The 17990-nt window shown below is 41.7% G+C and overlaps 1 protein-coding gene across 2 annotated transcripts in view; it reads left to right on the forward strand.

The window, feature by feature from the left end:
- The first annotated feature begins 4753 nt into the window (after positions 1-4753).
- The window catches only part of KANK1 (KN motif and ankyrin repeat domains 1), a 126379-nt gene continuing 113142 nt past the window's right edge, over positions 4754-17990 (forward strand). For both annotated transcript variants that reach the window (XM_037061719.1, XM_037061720.1), the window contains exon 1: positions 4754-4878. The gene's annotated coding sequence lies outside the window, so the exon portion shown is untranslated. The remainder of the gene's footprint in view (positions 4879-17990) is intronic.

Here is a 17990-nt window from a genome sequence, read left to right on the forward strand (position 1 = left end):
TCTCCTGCCTTCAGTCCTCTTCTCCGTTACCCATGTGCCGTTAGTGCGCTCCTCCTGCCTCATGGGCAATTCATCCTTTTGTACTGCAATCTCAACACCAACAACAATCTGTGCCATTTGTTCCGCTTCTTTGATAGTCACTGACAGTCCATACTCCATTTCATTTTGGGAGCTGTCCTTGGCCCCTGGGGCATAGCTTGGGTTTGACAGCCAGGAAGCTTCCTGCTAAACTTGGTGCTTCTTCCTGGAAGAGCAGCTTTGTTTCCCACATGTGGGAGAGTGGGCGAGGGACGTTGTCTTTGTTGGAAAGCATTACATCCTGTTACACCTGAGGTGAGGTGCTAGGTAAACGACTGGGGAATGAATACGCATACTGACGCAAGGATGGTATCTTCGCCCAAGGAGCTGCTGCTCGCCCTTCAAGTTCATGTCTCTGTCTGTGTGGTTCTCAAAATGTGGCCCCCTGATCACCAGCAGCAGAAACGGAGAGTTCGTTAGAAATGCACATTCTCAGGCCCCACTCCAGACCTGAGTTGGAAACTCTGAGGCCAGGAATATGCGCCTTAATAAGCCCCTAAGATGGTTGTAATTTGTGCCAACATTTTAGAGCCGCCACCTTTGGGTATGAGGAGTATGTGCGAGTGCCTGTGTGTGTTTTAATAGCCCCTTTTATAAATCATTATCTGGAAAAGTAAAGCTACTTCTCATTTAAATGTTGATGCTCGTTATGGCATCTTCCAGAGCCCCCGGCCGAGCAGTGACCAACTGCTGAACGTCATTCCCTCACTCAGGCTACAGCGAGGGGCTTCTGCCGCCTCATCCCAGGTCACCCCCAGTGTGGGCACTTCCGCCGCAGGGAACGGAACAGGGAGAAGCACTGGAGAATGCAGAACTTTCCACCCTGGGGCTAACAATTGAAAGGGTAGAACTGAGCCAAATGGTAACCCTATCAGAGAGGAATTCGCTTTCTGATCTGATATGATCATTTAAAAAAAAAAGCAGTGACCTTTGTTTTTTTTGCTTTAAATGGAAATAGCCTTCCTACTTTATATATCTAGATATCAAGTTAGGAAGTGTCCTTTATTCCCTTCATAGTCTCTCAAGTGTGACTATTTTTTCTTTTTTTTGGATTTTGCTATGCAATTGAGGGGGGAATACTTAGTTTAGCAGCATAGTTTACGTGACTAGCAGTCAGTCAGATCTGTCTGAATGACTAATCCTAAAGGAGAAAAGCACTTTTCTTGAGTCCTCTATACAAATTTAAAAAAACTTGATATACTTATTTCTGTTTTCCCTGGGAACCATATTAGTTTAAGAGAATGTGTCATTGTTGATTTTTTCAAAAAACATACAAGCTGTGTAAATCTAGCTGCTTATATGTTGTTACAACATTAGTGCAGGTTTTTAAGGAAAAATTAAGTGAGGCGATTGGAAATGTCCATTACCAAGTTGGACTGTTCTTTTCCATTGTAAGAAATTGTACCTGGGTGTTCATGGGGGAAATTACTCCAGACCCTGCCACTATCTGTAAGAAAACTGACAGCTCTCTACACAACTGTTTTCTTCCTGTATGATATTTTACTTTTTTTTGTTTTTGAAATGTAGGCCTAACCTATCTAGAGTCCCCCTTTAGGATGACAAGCCCACCCACTGGGCGGAACTGAGAGCAGAGCGCTCTATCGCTAGGCTAGGGGTGTTACTGTTACATTGTGATTGAATACATTGTCTGCAGCTGAAACCAGGAGCAAACGGTGGTGCAGCCTCCGCACTGCATGAATTCTAGAAAATGCTGTCTGGGCAACCAGGACGTTTACGGAGGACCCATGGATGCCCCTTCGTCTAGAATTTCAGTACAAGCAGTACATAAAATATTTATCCAGCCCAGCGCTGCCTCACCCCCGACGAAAGCTTGGGCTCAGGTGTATAGTGTTACTACAAACATCGCTGAAGTAGAAGCTGCTGAAGAACCTCTAAGGGTATTTGGAGTGTTAGAAAGTCTAGTACCTGGCATAGGGTTAAGTTTGTAGTGACTGATCCAATGGCCTTGGTTCCTAAACATAAATATTTATCTTGTTGCCAGAATGACACTTAACAGTAAAGACATGTCGCAGAGGAGGGGGAAGAAGAGAGTTTACTAGTGTGAAACTTAAAGGAATGGCTGGTGCAGAAGGAAGGAGGAATGAGGTGAGGTGTTTTTACTGAGCTGGTCAGTCAGGTAAACGTCAGGGTAGAAAAGAACCAGCACAGACTGTTCGGCTTCCTAACCACAGTTTGTTTGTTTTGTTTGTTTATTAAATGTATCGGGGATGAGATTGGTTCATAGGATCACGCAGGTGTTGAGTGTACATTTCTGACATATGATCCATATGTTGCACTGTGTTCTGTCTCTGCTCATCTCCAATTTGCTCTTCCAGTTTCTCCCTTAATCCGCTGCAGCCTACATCCTGTACCAGGCTTGTGGAAAATTGCCCTCAGTGACGCCCTTACTAACTGTTGAGTCCAGGGTCCTCTGCTCAGGGTCCTTTGGATTAGTTTCCTCCTCTGTTACCACCCCCATCTTGTCCTTATCTGTTCTTCATCTCCTTTCAGCCATCACCGCTTCTTCTCATTTACCTTAGAATTTTCCTTTAGTCTTGGGGCTTCAGCCATCTTTTTAGGGGCAGAGTCTAGGAAACAGTTCTTCCCACTGTGGTTCATCCCTGTTGCTGGGAGTTGGGTCATACATTTTTTGGCAATAAGGACACGTTCGCTTTAACACAAGATCTATGCACAGTGAACATGCTCGAGCTCCTGTCCTGGCTCCATGACCAGGCCCCTGGGTTGTGGGTGGTGGTCTGCTCTTGATGGCGGGACAGGTCCCATGTGTGAGGTGGGTGGCGCAGCAGTGTGCGTGTGTGTGACACCATTGAACTGTGCACTTTAAAATAATGGTTGAGATGTTAAATTTTATGTGACATGTATTTTACCACGATCAGATTTTTTTTTAAAGATTTTATTCATTTCTTTAGAAGGGAAGGGAAGGAGAGAGGGAGAGAAATATCAATGTATGGTTGCCTCTCATGGGTCCCCCGCCGGGAACTGGCCTGCAACCCAGGCATGTGCCCTGACTGGGAATCGAACTGCGATCGTCTGGTTCGCAGGCCTGCGCTCAATCCACTGAGCCACACCAGCCAGGGCACGATCAGATTTTTTAGAGAGAAAAGATAATTGTGGAGTAATAAAAGAATTTTACCTCAAGACACAAAGGCTTATAAATGTCAAAAAATTATTTGCTGAATTGATGCAAAAAATACTGGGTTTGTAAAAACTCTGATGTTGTCCAGGCTGAAAAGTGAAAAACTAACATGAAACAATCAGCAGAGTCCCTTTCCAGCTGGACAACTAAGGTCAGTAAACAGAAAACAGCGGGCAGTACAGTTAACCCCACGGTGTGAGAGCTACGTTGTCGGAACGGTGCGCCTGGCTAGGACGAGGACTGCAGCTGGGCCTGCCGGAGGGGAAGGAAAGCTGCACTGGGCATGGGGAATGGTAGGTGTGAAGCGAGAGTCTGTCGACTTGTCTGGTTAGAACAGAGGGTATTTGGTGGATGTTGGAAGAGGATGAGATAAAGTAGATTTAGACTACAGAAGAATGTGAATGTTAGTAGAGGAGTTTCTTTTTTTGATGGGTGAGAAATGTATTACCCCCATGGATAAGAAATAACAGAATGCTAGACTTGGAAATGAGAACAGGGAACTTTGGAGTTGGAGGTAATCCTATCAGCGGGGGTGGGAATGGCTGTTTGTTCAGTAGTCGTTCCTGACCGGACAAGATCTCATAGTTTTTATCCTTGCAGCAGCCTTAAGGGCAGATGATATTACTATCATTTTATATATAACTCACTGAGTTCTGAGGAAATAGAATTTGTCTAAGTTTTGCCGAGTGCCTGGACCAGGATCCAAGCGCAGGGGTATCTGACTTCAAAGCACAGGGAGGATAGAGAACATTCAAACCAGTTCTTCGTTTGGTAGTAAAGAGACATGAGACCCAGGAGAGAGGGCACCCGTTCAAGGTTATACAGGTAGTAAGATGAAAGCAGTTAGTTGTCCTGCAAGGGAGAGCGGACAGGTGGCGATCTGCAGAGAGACCAGCTTCGAGCCTGCTGTGATAAACAGGCAGGGGTGTGGAAGAATTTGGCAAGGGCGGTAGATTGGAGTGAAAAAGAGGTTGAGAGCAGTAGGACATACAAGGGCAAGTTGCGGTGGACTGAAGGATGATGGACAGGGGGAGGATGACTTGAAAATAATCCCCCGGACTGCCATTGCAGAGATCTTCAGTGGAGCTAGTTTTCAGAGAAAGGCTGGCTGCATGTTTCTTAATGGAGTGGTCTGATAGAAATGAGAGATATTCACAGATAAAAATTGATGATGTTCATGAGCTTCTGAGGTATGAATGGAGAATAGCAATGGGAGTGAAGGTGACAGGCTGGGAGGGGCCAGCCCTTTTCCTTGACGTGATGGGGAGAGATGTACCCCAAGAGCCAGCGACTAGCTTTTCCCTAAAGCAGAGGAGACCTGCGTTTGCATGACATTCCAGGTTCTCTCCTGCTGTGGCCTGCCCCTTCTGCCCCAACAGGAAAATGACTTAACTGTACTTGGGTCCCTGCACTGCATGGCTGTCTCTCGGAATTGAGTCCTCTTTCCTGTAGGTCTGGAGCCTGGAAGGGAATGTTTCTCTATCACATTTCCCTCAACGAGATTCCTCTGTCTTTCAGAATGATCGTCAGGGTACTGGGTAGACAGCTGGACTGCTGGATTGCTTCTGTCTGCTGACCCACTAGGAGATCGTCCACAGAGTTGAAATATTTATTGCAGTAATTTCTGGCCATACATAATTGAGGTAAGGTATACTTTTTTCCATATGCCTATCATGAAGTTAGCATGCCTTTCTCTTTTATGTTTCCTTCTTAAGAGACATTAATCTATTTCTCCCCTACCTTTTGTGCTCCAGTAATCCCTCAGAATGCTCCTAATCGGCGAATGTATATATGGGTGCAGAAAAGACATTTATAGGATGAAATATGAGCAAGCTGTTTGACTCTGTAAAGCGGAAAATGTATTACTCTTTATATTAAGTCAATAAAACACCCCATTTCCATAAACACAATATGCATGGAGTGAATTGTGCTAGAGAAAATCAATAGATTGAAAGGAGTATTATTAAAGCTACTTGAAAAAATGGAGACACTTAAATATTAATGCATTACTGGCTTTTATTCAAGTACAGAAAACCTAGGAAATACTGAGAATTTAAGAGGAAAACTCTGGTGCTCCGTATCCAGAGATCATCAGCGTTGAAACTACCCTGCCTTATCGGCAGTGTTTGTAGTGATGTGTGTGTTGTGTGGGTCAATTTGCCAGGGGTTTTCAAATGAGCGACATCACCAGCCTGTTGGTGCCCGGCTCTGTGCCAAGCATTTTACATACGTGAAGTCATTAATTCTCACTACCCTGTGAGGATGGTGCATTTTGTATCCGCATGTAAACATAACAAAACTGGGCTTCAGAGAAATTACATGACTTGGCCGTGCGCACGCAGCTGGTGAGCCCACTCAGAACTTGAGGTAGTCAGGGACCAAGGCCCATACCAAGGGCATTTTTCACACACTTCTTTTCCTTAACAAAATGCTGATCTTCTTTTTGCTGTACCATATTTTAAATGACTTCACCATGTTCACTTACATGGGAGTGCCGTGGTTTCTCTACCCCATCTCCTTTTGTCGGACATTTGTTTTTCTGTATTTGCTTTCAGAAATAACAGTGCAATGAACATCTTTCGTGCACATGCACGATTCACCTAGGTCAGATTGCTACAAGCGGCATTGCTGCGCTCCCGTCAGTGGGAATGTGGGACTTTACTGTCCAGGTTTTGATACACGCCGCTAATTGTCTTCTCAGAAGGTTGTGGCGGTTTATAGTTTCACTAGCAGCGGTTTATAGTCTCACTAGCAGCGTATGCAAGTACCTGATGCCCCTCAGCCCTCAGCAACACTAGTAGTTAGCAATTTAAAAAGATTGCAGATGTCCTTTTGTTTGCCTTTTAAAAAGATTCCAGGTGTCCTTGTTCAGGTCCGTATTCTTGCCTCTAATACTCCAGAGCTGTGGCCTGCTGACTGGCTCCTTTCTGTCCACTCTGTAATTCACTTTGTCACAAGAAGAATCGCAGGACAGTGGATAAAAGCATGGGCTCTAGAGCTAGGTGGCTGAGCTCAAATCATGGCTATACCACTCTGCCTCCATTTCCCTGTCAATAAAATGATAATAATAATCAAACCTCCCTCATAGTGGTGCTAGGTGATAGCTGATGTAAAGTACTTTGGATAGAGCTTGATTCTGGGCACACGCTCATTCGTTGTTAGCTGCTGCGATTGCCTTCGAGAAGTCCGTGCTCATAATTACGAAAACCAAAGGTTATGCTTGTTTTCAATGAAATGTGATTACCAAATTTGTAGACACTAAAGTGCCGACAGTGTAGTATTGTTAGTGTTAACACAGTGGCCACCCTGAAGGTCGCAGATATCCATCCCTGCCTGAGTTGATGCTGAGAGGTCAAGGGTCATGAGGAAACAGTCGTAACAGGAATAACTAGAATGTTAAAGTGCTTTGTAAACTCATAGAACACTTTCAGACGCATCGTCGTACCTGACGCTCCCAGCACAGCTGTGAGGGAGGTGGAGCAGCTATTATTAACCTCATTTTACAGAGGAGGAGGTTGCTGGGAGGAATTCAGTGACATGCTCTTGTGAGGCCACGGAAATGGTCAGTGGCAGAGTGGGGTGTGCCTTCGAGGCTCTCTGTCCCTGACTCCACACTCTCCATGCCTCACGACAATGGTGATGAACTGAGGTGGCACAGGGGTAGATTCCCAGGTCTAGAAGTCTAATATTTTCCACAAAGGCCACGAGGAAGCAGGAATGCCTCAGTGTTGTTCCCCCGAATCTGCTCTTCGCATAGCAGAGTGTTCTGTTTGATACGTAGTCATATCTTGGCACACCCCTGCCTGAGCCCGCATGACAGTCTCCGTACTGTGGCCGGCAAGGCCAGGCATGATCGGTCTTTGCCTGCTCTCCAGCCTCACTTATGTCTCTCACTCTAGAACACTGTGTTCCATCCCCGCTGGCCTCCTTCCAATTCAGGGAGCAGGCCAACCTCTTTCTTGCCCCCGGGGGTTCTGCAGGTGCTGTTCCTCTGCTTGGAATGTGTGCCTGTGTGCGTGCGTGCACACTTGTGCTCACACACCTCTCTTGGGGCTGGCTCCTTCTCTTTCGGGGAGGCAGCTCCCAGGGAGCTCTGGAGCAGGCTGCTCGGGTCCACTCAGCTTCCCCCTTATACTGGCTCTGCATCCTTGGGCAGGTTACTGCACCTCTGCCTCCCTGTAACCAAGAATCATCGTGCTAACAGTACCTGTTCCAGAGCTCTTGGGAGGGCTAAGTGGGTTAATTCCTCCAAAGCTCTTAGAAAACCACCCTGAGCAAAGAAGTGCACGTCTGTGGTTAGCTGTCACCAAGATCGTCGCTTTTTAGGCATCAGCTTAAATCTCACCTCAGTCAGAGGGCCATGAATGCTGGTTATTCTCTCCAATATTCTCTCCTTTACAATCCTGCTCTTTCCTCCCTTTAAGCACGCATCAGTATGAAGTTATTTCTATTTCATTTTTCTGTTTTCCCTTCTAGCTTGTGATTCCATCGGAACAGGGGCTGTGTCTGTGTTGTCCACAGCGAGGCTCCTGCTGCTTAGCATGTAGTGTTTCTGGAATGAATGAACGAATATCAACACCACCAACCACAGGGTTGCCTAGAAATTCCACCTGCGTTTTCTTACTGTCATTCGATGGTTTCATTTCACATTATAAAATATTTCATCTGCACGAAACTTGGTCTGAGGTGTGATTTGCAATGTGAATGAAAACTAATTTTTTTCCAAATGAGTAGCCATTTGCAGTTTTTGTGATTTCTTTCAAAGAAAGCTCCAATCCAAATTACAGTCCTTTGGAACTCTGATCTTTATTTTGTTAGTTTTTCTGTGCTTGGGTGATTCTTTAGCAAAAAGTCAGTGGAGAAAGTCTTCATCTAGTTGAGTTAGATTTTTCATGAGCATGCTCGCCCAGTACCAGGAAGACGCTCCTAGGCTCCCCTACCACAGTCTGGCATGCAAGAGGAAGACCTCATGTTACTACGTAGGAACTTTTTCCATTTGCTCAGTGTTAATTCTGCAAAACCAGCTAGATCTTTTAGATGATCTTGTTTTAGATATTCTGTCTGCTCTTTCCCCAAAACTACTGAACCCTGACTGATGTGGCTTAGTACGTTGGGTGTCAGCTGCAAACCTAATGGTCCGAGGTTTGATTCCTCCTCAGGACCCATGCCTGGGTGGCAGGCCAGGTCCCTGGTTGGGGGCCTGTGAGAAGCAACCGATTGATGTTTTTCTAGCACATTGATGTCTCTCTCTTTCTCTTTCCTCTCCCCTCTCTCTAAAAATAAATAAATAAAAATCATTACAAACACTGTCCTTTTTTTTTTAAATCCATACCCAAGGACATTTTTTCTTTGTTTGAGGTGTGGGGGCTGGGGAAGAGAGAGGGGGAGAGAGAGAGAGAAACATTGATTGCCTTCTTGTAGGTGCCCTGAGTGGGGATCCAACCTGCAACCTGAGTATGTTCCCTGACCTGGAATCGAACCTGCAACCTTTTGGTTACTAGACGATGCTCCACCCAACTGAGCCATACCAGTCAGGGCCTAAATAAAAATCTTTGAAAAACAATCAAAACCTAGAAACTCGACATTCCAATGACTACATGACTTTTCCTTAACTGCTTCTTGCCTTTAGGTGAGGGACACAAATGCTGTGGCACAGACTATGTATTGTAGTTTGGAAAAATTGTTTCCATGTTTTCCATATTGTTATATAACCATTCTTTTCCACATTTAACTTTAGAAATTAAAATGAATAACAAAAATAATATTTATTTTGACACACTCAAGCCGTAAAAAATATATACAGAAAAAAGTTGACTCTTGCGTCCCACTTTCTGGTCCACCTTTTAATATAATCACTGCTGAGTTTATTGTATATTCTCATAGGCTTTTCTGTGCTTAGTCAATATACAGGGTGGGGCAAAAGTAGGTTTATAGTCGTGAGTATATGAAATACAGTTTATTCTTGGATTACTGCTTACTAATTATTATATTATTTTCTATGTGAACAACTGGAAACCTACTTTTACCCCACCCTGTATTAAATCTTCTCACACACACACACACACTTACACAGACTTGCATGCTTTTTTGGGACAGTGTCATAGACACACTTTATTATACATATCAAAATACTTGAAACCTTTGTTTTCTAGCTGCCAGCATCTTAGGTCACTAAGTGATAATTTTCCAGGGCTTTACACACCAAGTCCTGCTTCGTTTGTTTGAAGCACTGGGTGTAATCATCCAGAGGGCAGGGACTCAGGTACTATCGGAAATGTGGAATAATCTGATGATTTTCCTCACTACAGAGGAAGAAATGAAGGCTTAAAGGGGGAGCCAGTGGAGTGGGGATGAAGGAAATTCTTCTAAGTTCATGAGGGTGTACATTTGGTGAACGGTGTTTGCCTGGGATACATAATAAGTAGTCTGATTTCCAGGGATAGCAGATGGGGTGCTGTCAGGTTATAAAGTTTTTTTTAATAACTTTCTCTCTCATCATTCTCTTCTCCCTTTTTGTTATTGTTGTCATTGGTCCATGAGACCAGAAGGTCAAGTTTGGGATGGAGTAGGGAGGAGGGTGGTGACTCCCTGGGCTGTGTGCCCTTCACACTGGCGTGAGAAAGCCCTCAGCCTGCCTCCCGGCTTCTGATCGATGGTGCTGCGTTCCAGAGAACCAACGGTAAGGGTTTCTGGGGGTGACGGGGACTCTGGACTTTGCAGAATTGAGCTTGTCAGGGCTTTTCACAGTGCCCACCTCATTACACCAGAGAGGCGAGTTTCATTGCTTAAGGGGACAATTTACGGCAGTGGGCTTGCCTCCTGGTTTAGCTCTTTATGTTTTTCTGCCTCTTAATAAAAGGTGAAGTCACAAAGCAATTAAATCGTAGTGTAGTTTTCCGGCAGAAGGCGGGGAAAGGCTAACCAAAGGCTAAGGCTAACATGATTGACAGAGGCTGACTGCAGATTTACATTGAGAATAACTCGTTCTTCAAAACTTTCTTCATTTTCTTGCGGGAATTATGGGGTAAATCATACACCAGGAGGATGGATGATTAAAAATTCAGGAGTTATGATTTCTTTTTGACTTTGTAAGTCTCTAAATCCTCCACCTGGGCACAGAGTTCTCATTTCAAGAACTTGGTGGAATGATGGGAACCATCCCCGCCACGGGTTGAGGCGAAGCAGAAATACTTAAAAATCTTAAATTGTTAATAAGTTTGGGATTATTTATATTTTGTAAAATGTCTTAAGATTCAATGAAATGAAGTAGAGAATTTATGAGTGATTTTTTTCCCCTTTAAACTCAGATTCACAGATGTAGATCATTTTTCAGTAGTCAAAAATATTGAATGGGATTTCAACGGTTAGCTTCTAGAATTTTAAAAATAGCACTAGTAACTTTTAATAATGACACTTAAAATGAAGAAAAATTAGAAAAAATTGAACATAAAAATTTAGAGAGTTAAGATTCCCTGTCTCTCTTCTTCCGGCCTCCTTAAATATAAAATAAATTCTTTTGGTTTAGCCACCTTGTATTCATGATGACCTAGTTATTCCAATCAAGAGAATTAAAAAATACAGGTACGTTCTGTATGTCATTTTTTCTTATTACAGAAACACTTTCACTTTAAGAAGTGTTGAAAAGCTGCCTCTTGAAGTTCTTCTGTTTATTCCCTAGTAATCACTTTGAAATGGTGAAAAAGCTTAAATTAAAACGTGAGTGTTGGCACCATTGAGAGAAGGATTAACTAATAGTTAATTTATGTGACCCAGAAAGTAGGTGGCTAAGAGGTGACTGCTTTTCCTGGTGCCTGGAAGGCACTCTGGAGGGAGACCTAATGCCTCAGCAGGAGCTCCGTTACTCCCAACTGGGCCGTGACCAAAAGAGCAAGAACCAGGGGATGAACCGCAGGGCGATTCTGCTGCTCTTTAGCATGTGCTTCCAGATAGACTAGTCGTGAGATTTATGCTAAGCAAACAGAAAAAAAAAGTTCATTTCTAGAGGTTGGTAAAATGGTAGTGAGCAACATTTATACTGAATCAGGAAATCTTTTTCAGATCCCTACTGAGGGTCCTGTGGATGAGTCGTGGCTCAGCTTCCTCCCCTGTGAAGGACAGTGTGGGGCTTCTTTGAATGCCATTGCTTCTAGATTGTTTGGCTAGAGGGGAGAGTAAAGGCAGCCATGGCTGTCTGTCCTCTCAGCCGTCACTCCAGGCTGTTTCTCAGGGAGTGGGTCCTTCTGCTGCCCTGGGGCCAGGCCCCATGTACAGCCCCTGGTTTCGGATGCGTTTCTTTTCCCCTGTATCCTTTATCTAGAGTATTCTACAGGGCGGCATGCCCGGAATACTTATCTGGGCTGGTACCGCTGCCTCCCTCTTGCGTGGTAAAATAACTCAGTGAGGGATTGGAGTTTTGCTCTTAACCTAGCATATATTATTTCTTTTTAATTGTATTTATCTGTAATGAGATGAAATGTACATTATGAAAATGAACAGTGTAAAAACGAACAGTTCAGTGGCACTTAATACACTCAGTGTTGAGCAGATGCCACCTCTGTCTGGTCCCCAAACATTTTTATTTTCCCCCTGGAAAAGCCTGTATCCACTAAGCACTGGTAATTTCTGTTCTCTCCTCCCACAGCCCCTGGCAACCACCGATCTGCTTTTGGCTCCCTGAATTCATAGTTCTTGCTATCTCATCTACCGTAAGTGAGATAATACACTGTGCAATTTTTTGTTTCTGGCTTCCTTTACTTGGCATGTTGTTGCATGTATTAGACATTTTATGACTGAATAATATTCTATTGTATGGCTAGGCCACAATTTCCTTATCCGTTCATCCATTTGGGCCTTTTCTACCTTTTAGTTGTCGTTCATAACGATGCTGTGAATGCGAGTGTGGAGTATTTGAGTCCTTGTTTTCACTTCTTTTGGGTGTGTGTCTAGAGGTGGAATTGCTGGGTCGTATGGTGATTCTATTTAACTTTTTTGAGAAGCTGCCAACAATTTTCCATAGCAGCGGAACCATTTGCATTCCCATCAGCAATGCATAAGGCTTCCAGTTTCTCCACATTCTTGCCAACACGTGTTATTTCGCCTTTTTAAAAAATTATATCCATCCTTGGGAGTATGCAGTAGTATTTCATTGTGATTGTGATTTGCACTTCCTTAATGACTGATAATGTTGATCACTTTTTCATTGGCTCATTGGCTTATTGGCCATTTTTATATGTTTTTTAGAGAAATAACTATTCAAGTCCTTTGCTTATATTTTAATTGAGTTGTCTGTCTTGTTATTGATTTGTTTCTCCCATTCTTTAGGTTGTCTTTTCACTTTTTTTAAGTACAATTTTAAAAAAAACCTTTTTATTTATTTATTTTTTAGGGAGGGGAAGGGAGAGAGAAAGAGAAGGAGAGAAACGTTAATGTGCGGTTGCCTCTTATGCACCCCATAGTGGGGACCTGACCTGACCAGCAACCTAGGCACGTACCCTGCCTGGGAATAGAACCAGTGACCCTTTGGTGCATAGGCCAGCGCTCTATCCACTGAGCCACACCAGCCAGGGAAGTTTTTTCACTTTTTAAATAATATCTTTTGATGCCCAAAAGTTTTTTATTTTGCTGAGGTTCAGGTGATTTATTTGTTTTTTGTTTGTGCTCATGCTTTTGCTGTCACACCTGAGACTCCCTCACTGTGAACCCAACCTCGGGAGGACTTACCACTGTGTTTCTCTTCAGAATTTCACATACAGGGTGGGGCAGAAGGAAGTTCACAGTTGTTAATATGGAAAAGACTACACTAATTAATAAGTAATAATAGAAGGATAAACAGTGTTTTGCGTACTCACAACTGTAAACCTCCCGTTGCCCTACACTTTATTTGGTTTGTTCATCTATTTTGAATTAGTTTTTCATATTGTCCGAGGTAGGAGTCTCACTTCGTTCTTTGGTGTGTGAGTATTCATCCTAGCACCATTTACTGAAGAGCCTGTCTTTCCTTGTTAAATGATCTTTCTACCCTTTCCTAGAACATCATGTGGTCGTACGTGGGAGGGTTTACTTCTGGACTCTTAGCACTATTTCGTTGGTCTCTGTGCCTATTCTTATGCCAATACTATACTCTTGCAATTACTGTAGCTTTGTGGTAAGTTTTGAAATTAGGAAATGTGAGTTCTCAATCTTTGTTCCCTTTCAATGATCATTTTAGCTGTTCAGAGTCCATTGCAGTTTCATATGGACTCAAGGGTCATGTTTCCATTTATGCAAAAAAGACGGAATTTTGATGGGGATTTTACTAAATCTCTTAGATACCGTATTTGGTCATGTATAATGTGTACTTTTTTTGCCCAAATTTTTACAGGAAAATAAAGAGGCACATTATACATGGGTGGTATCTGAAATACCTTGTGTCTGTTCTTGTGTTTTGTAATTATTTGTTATATAAAATTTCTTGTACCATGATATGTTCAAAAAATAAATGCTGTCATTCCTTTATAATACAAAAAACAAGCATCTAAATAAAAATAAGTAACGGGGAAAATTGGACAGCTGTAATAGCATAATCAATAAAATATATTTAAAAATAACAGATTGAATTAAAAATGACAACCAAAGCCTTTTTCCCACTGAAAGTTTGGGCCAAATATGCAGGTACACATTATATACAGGAGTGCATTATACATGGGAAAATACGGTAGTATTGCCACCTTAACAATATTAAGATTTCCAGCCATGAACAGGGCTGTCTTTCCATTTATTCAGGTCTTACTTAATTTCTTTCAGCAATGTGTTGTAGTTGTCAGTGTACAGGTGTTGTGCCTTTTTCATTAAATTTGTTCTTAGGTATTTTATTCTTTGGATGCAATTTAAGTGGAATTGTTTTCTTGATTTCTTTTTCAGATTGTTTATTCCTAGTATATAGAAACACAACTGCCTACTCATTATTTTTAGTTTTTTTAATTTAAAATTAAAATAGTAGTCGCCAGTGGTTATTTAAAAAGCAGTAAGAAAGAACTCCACTACCCTTTCAAATGTTCCCTAGTATGGTCTCAGTTAAGTTTGATATATATCCTTTTATGTGTTTAATATACATATAGGTACAAACACATTTTCTTCCTTTGAGTAGAATCATAATATACTTAATCTATATTTAACTTGTTTATTTTTACTTAATTATAGATTATGAATACCTTTCTGTTTGAGTACATCTAGAATGACCTTATTCCTCTTAACTGCTGCAGATTGTGCAGATGTACTAAACTTTTAGGTTTTTTAAAAAATGAATATTAGTTTTTGGCGTTTTGCTGTTATAAGCAATGCAACAATTAACAGTCTTGTTCCTACATCAATGTATGTTTGTGTATTTCTTTAAGGTAGTTTCCTATAGGTAGAATGGCTAAGGCAGAAAATATACACGTATTACCTATTGATGAATAGCAAGAGACCTTATTTTGTTTTGTTTTGTTTTGTTTTGAACTGCCTGTTAAATACAGTCATAGGTGCTAGCCACTCTAACCTAAGAACATCACAGTGAGGAATTAAATGCTCGGAAGAAGTGGAGAAAAGGGGGTGTGTCTAACCCTTTTTATTCTCATGCGGTGTAGTGGCACATATAATAATCTAAATAGAATATAATAACATCCCTTTGGGGTATGTTTGTGAGCTGTGTAAACAAGGCGTTTTTAATGCATTGCACTGTTAGGCGAAGAAGAAACTGGTAGCACATGTGTGCCTCTTGGGCTTTTCTCTCTCTCTCCCTCTGTGCAGCCCACCCCACCCCACCCTGACCTGTCCTTCATTACCTCCCCCATCCTCATCGCTGTAGTCATTCCTAAGTAGCTTTGGGTTTTATGCCATAAGATCTTTTGCTTATTGACAGATTCTGTGAATACCCAGTGTTCTAATCCAGTACTATTATTGTTTTATTGCTGAAGCTGTTCCAGAGTGGTTCATGGAGGCTTCCTGCAGATTGGCCCCAGTGCCTTTTCACATGGTCCCAGCCTTTCGCATTTTGTGGCACCCCCAGATATTTCAGGCTTATCTTGTATTTTTCTAGTGGTAGCCCTGAAACCAATCACTTCCTCAAGCACCCTGGATGCTTTTACTGGAGAATGGTGCTTAGAAACTAGTATCTGTGTGTTAGGTGTGTGCATTGCAAGTGGGGTGCCATTGCTTCTGTCTTCCACCAGTTTTAAAGTGAGCTCTTGCCTGTCACCATGGGTGTAGTGGGGCTGCAAGTTGCTCTTGACGCTGCTAGGGAGTAAGTCGTTTTGATTATCCCACTTACTGCTGATCATTAAAAATCAGTGCCCATTGGGAGGCCTGGAGACAAGTAAGGATTTTGACTACAAATGGAATGGGTTAACTTTTTGTGGGAAAGTGCTTTTATATTGAAAGACTTAGGTTAGATTCAGACATCCCTAAGATTCTTATATTTTTGACTCTCATTTTTAGTCCATTCCATCTTTTAAGGTCATATTCTACCTCTATTTGTTATAGAAGGTAGAAATCTGATGAATACCTGTTAGAGTGTTTTTCTCTGTGGCTAAGTACAGATTGATCATTCTGTAATAAACTAATTTCATTTTTGCATAAGTCATTTATATAGCACAAAACTTTTGATAAATTATTTATATCCTTATAATTGTATTTATGTAGTCTTACAGTCAGAGGACATTGATAAAAATTTATATTACTTGTCAGCACTGAGGGCCTCTTTTCCTTGGAGATTCAATGTAATTTTTTTGACTGCTGCTTTTAATTCTTGCAGAGTAAATCTTGCCTAATGAAATTAGTGTGTGACTATTTTTTTCCTCCATAATTTCCCATATCTCAAATTTTTGGTCAGCAGTTTCTGTGATAATTAATTAGGAAGTTAAGGCATTTTATGAGTGATTGGTAGGATTATAATAGTTGCAAAGTATATTCATCTACAGTGAAAATGATCTTCCTAAGCATTTTGCTCTATTTCAGAACTCATTCTCAGGTCTTACTACCTGTTTTTTGTACACAGAGAAAGAGTCTCTTGTTCCTTTTTAAAAATATAGATGGAAGAGCGCTTTTATATCGGAATTTAAAAGACTAGTGTTTCTCAAGGGCATTGTGTAAGGAATTTCCATGTGCCTGCGGCCCTGGCACACTTGGATTTGGGAGTGGGGTTAGGTGCAGTATGGTACAAACCACGGCTGGCAAATAAAACTTGATGTTGTTGTGTTCAGAAAATATGGCTGGCTGACTCTGACCTCTAACTGTCTAAATTATCTGTACCCACACTAGGAGACCTTGAAGACCTTGACGTTGTTTTGATAAGTATTCTTTGTACGATTACTCAGAAGAATTTAGTAAGGACAGCTTTGTGTGTCTTGCACTGAATTTAAAAATTACAATGTAAAGAGTGGTTCCTGGTGCCTATCGATTCTCGTTATGTAGAGAGACACCACCTTAACATTCAGTATTTCTTTACTCTTTGTACTTCTTAAATCAATCATTGTCCTCTCTACCTTTCCCTAGTTCTAGAATAGAGTCCCATTTTACTTATTAATAAGTATTAATGTGTGTCCTATTGTTAATTAAAAGAATAAATGCACTTATTTACATTTTTTAAAGTTCCCAAATTATTTTGAACTTACCAAATTATTTTAACTTGATTGATTTTTTAAATTAAGTAATGGTTGAAGAGACAGGCAGAATATCAATGGCTCTTGATTCCAGCAAAGAGCTGCCTCATGCTATAGCATCTTGACTTTGTAGTACCAGCTCATAGATGCATTAGTGCCTAAGGTAAATGTTAGAGCTGACGTTCCGAGCACCAAACATATTGTTCTCTATTCTCATTCTTCATTCCATTTCTTTCCTGGAGATAAGGTAAGCGATGCTGCTGCTGCTAATAGTGACCATTTATGGAATAGGCACTGTATGCCAGGCCTTGCACTGGGACAGTTCACACACACACACACACACACAAAAGATCCAATTCAGTCCTATTAGAAACCTTTTAATGTTTTAGAAATGGGAGTCCACTCTTGAAAGGTTAAATGACTTACCTAAGATTACACAGCTAGTAGGTCAGAAGAGGGTTTGGATTTTTTTCAAGGTCAGTGTCCATTCCATATGATAAACTGTGGCTGTCCTCAGGTCACGAAGACGAGAATGCTTTATAGTTGCCTTTCCTTCAAAGTATTTTTACCTTTGTAAAATACTTCAGAATATTTTTAAATGATTTTAAAATGTTAGTTTTGAGGGGGGAGGCGGTTCAGCCATTCTCAAGCTCTTGGTTTCTAGATGTAAAATACTAGATAGGAGGCAAGGTAATTTTGCTTTCGTATAGTAGAATCATCACTTTCCTTAAAGCTGAATACGACTTTTCTCTTGCTCTGTCTTACTTTCTGTGAGTGGAAGCTTCCGACTTTGGGCTGATGGTGTATAATGTTTAATGACAGAGAAAATAAAGCACTAAACATGACACTATGTAGACTGTAAACATGAGTCAGTTGTAATGGCTTTGACCATCATTGAGAATGCCCCGGACTCCCCCATCCTGTACCCAGTGACATTGTACGGAGTTTGGGTTTAGAAAGCCTGTCAAAGTGATGCAGTCGGGAACTTTTCTAGGATAAATGCAAAACCCTCCTCCAACAACTCTTCCATTTAGCCTTCATAAACCTCTAAGATGTGAGTTTCTGTTTGTACTGTGATCCCGACAAGATCTTCCTTTGAAAGAAGGGAGTCTTGAGAAAAGGAGGAGAGTGGATTTTCA

Source organism: Sturnira hondurensis, unplaced genomic scaffold (assembly GCF_014824575.4).
Source record: "Sturnira hondurensis isolate 20B ecotype Veracruz unplaced genomic scaffold, ASM1482457v3 Scaffold0013515, whole genome shotgun sequence".
NCBI lineage: Eukaryota > Metazoa > Chordata > Mammalia > Chiroptera > Phyllostomidae > Sturnira > Sturnira hondurensis.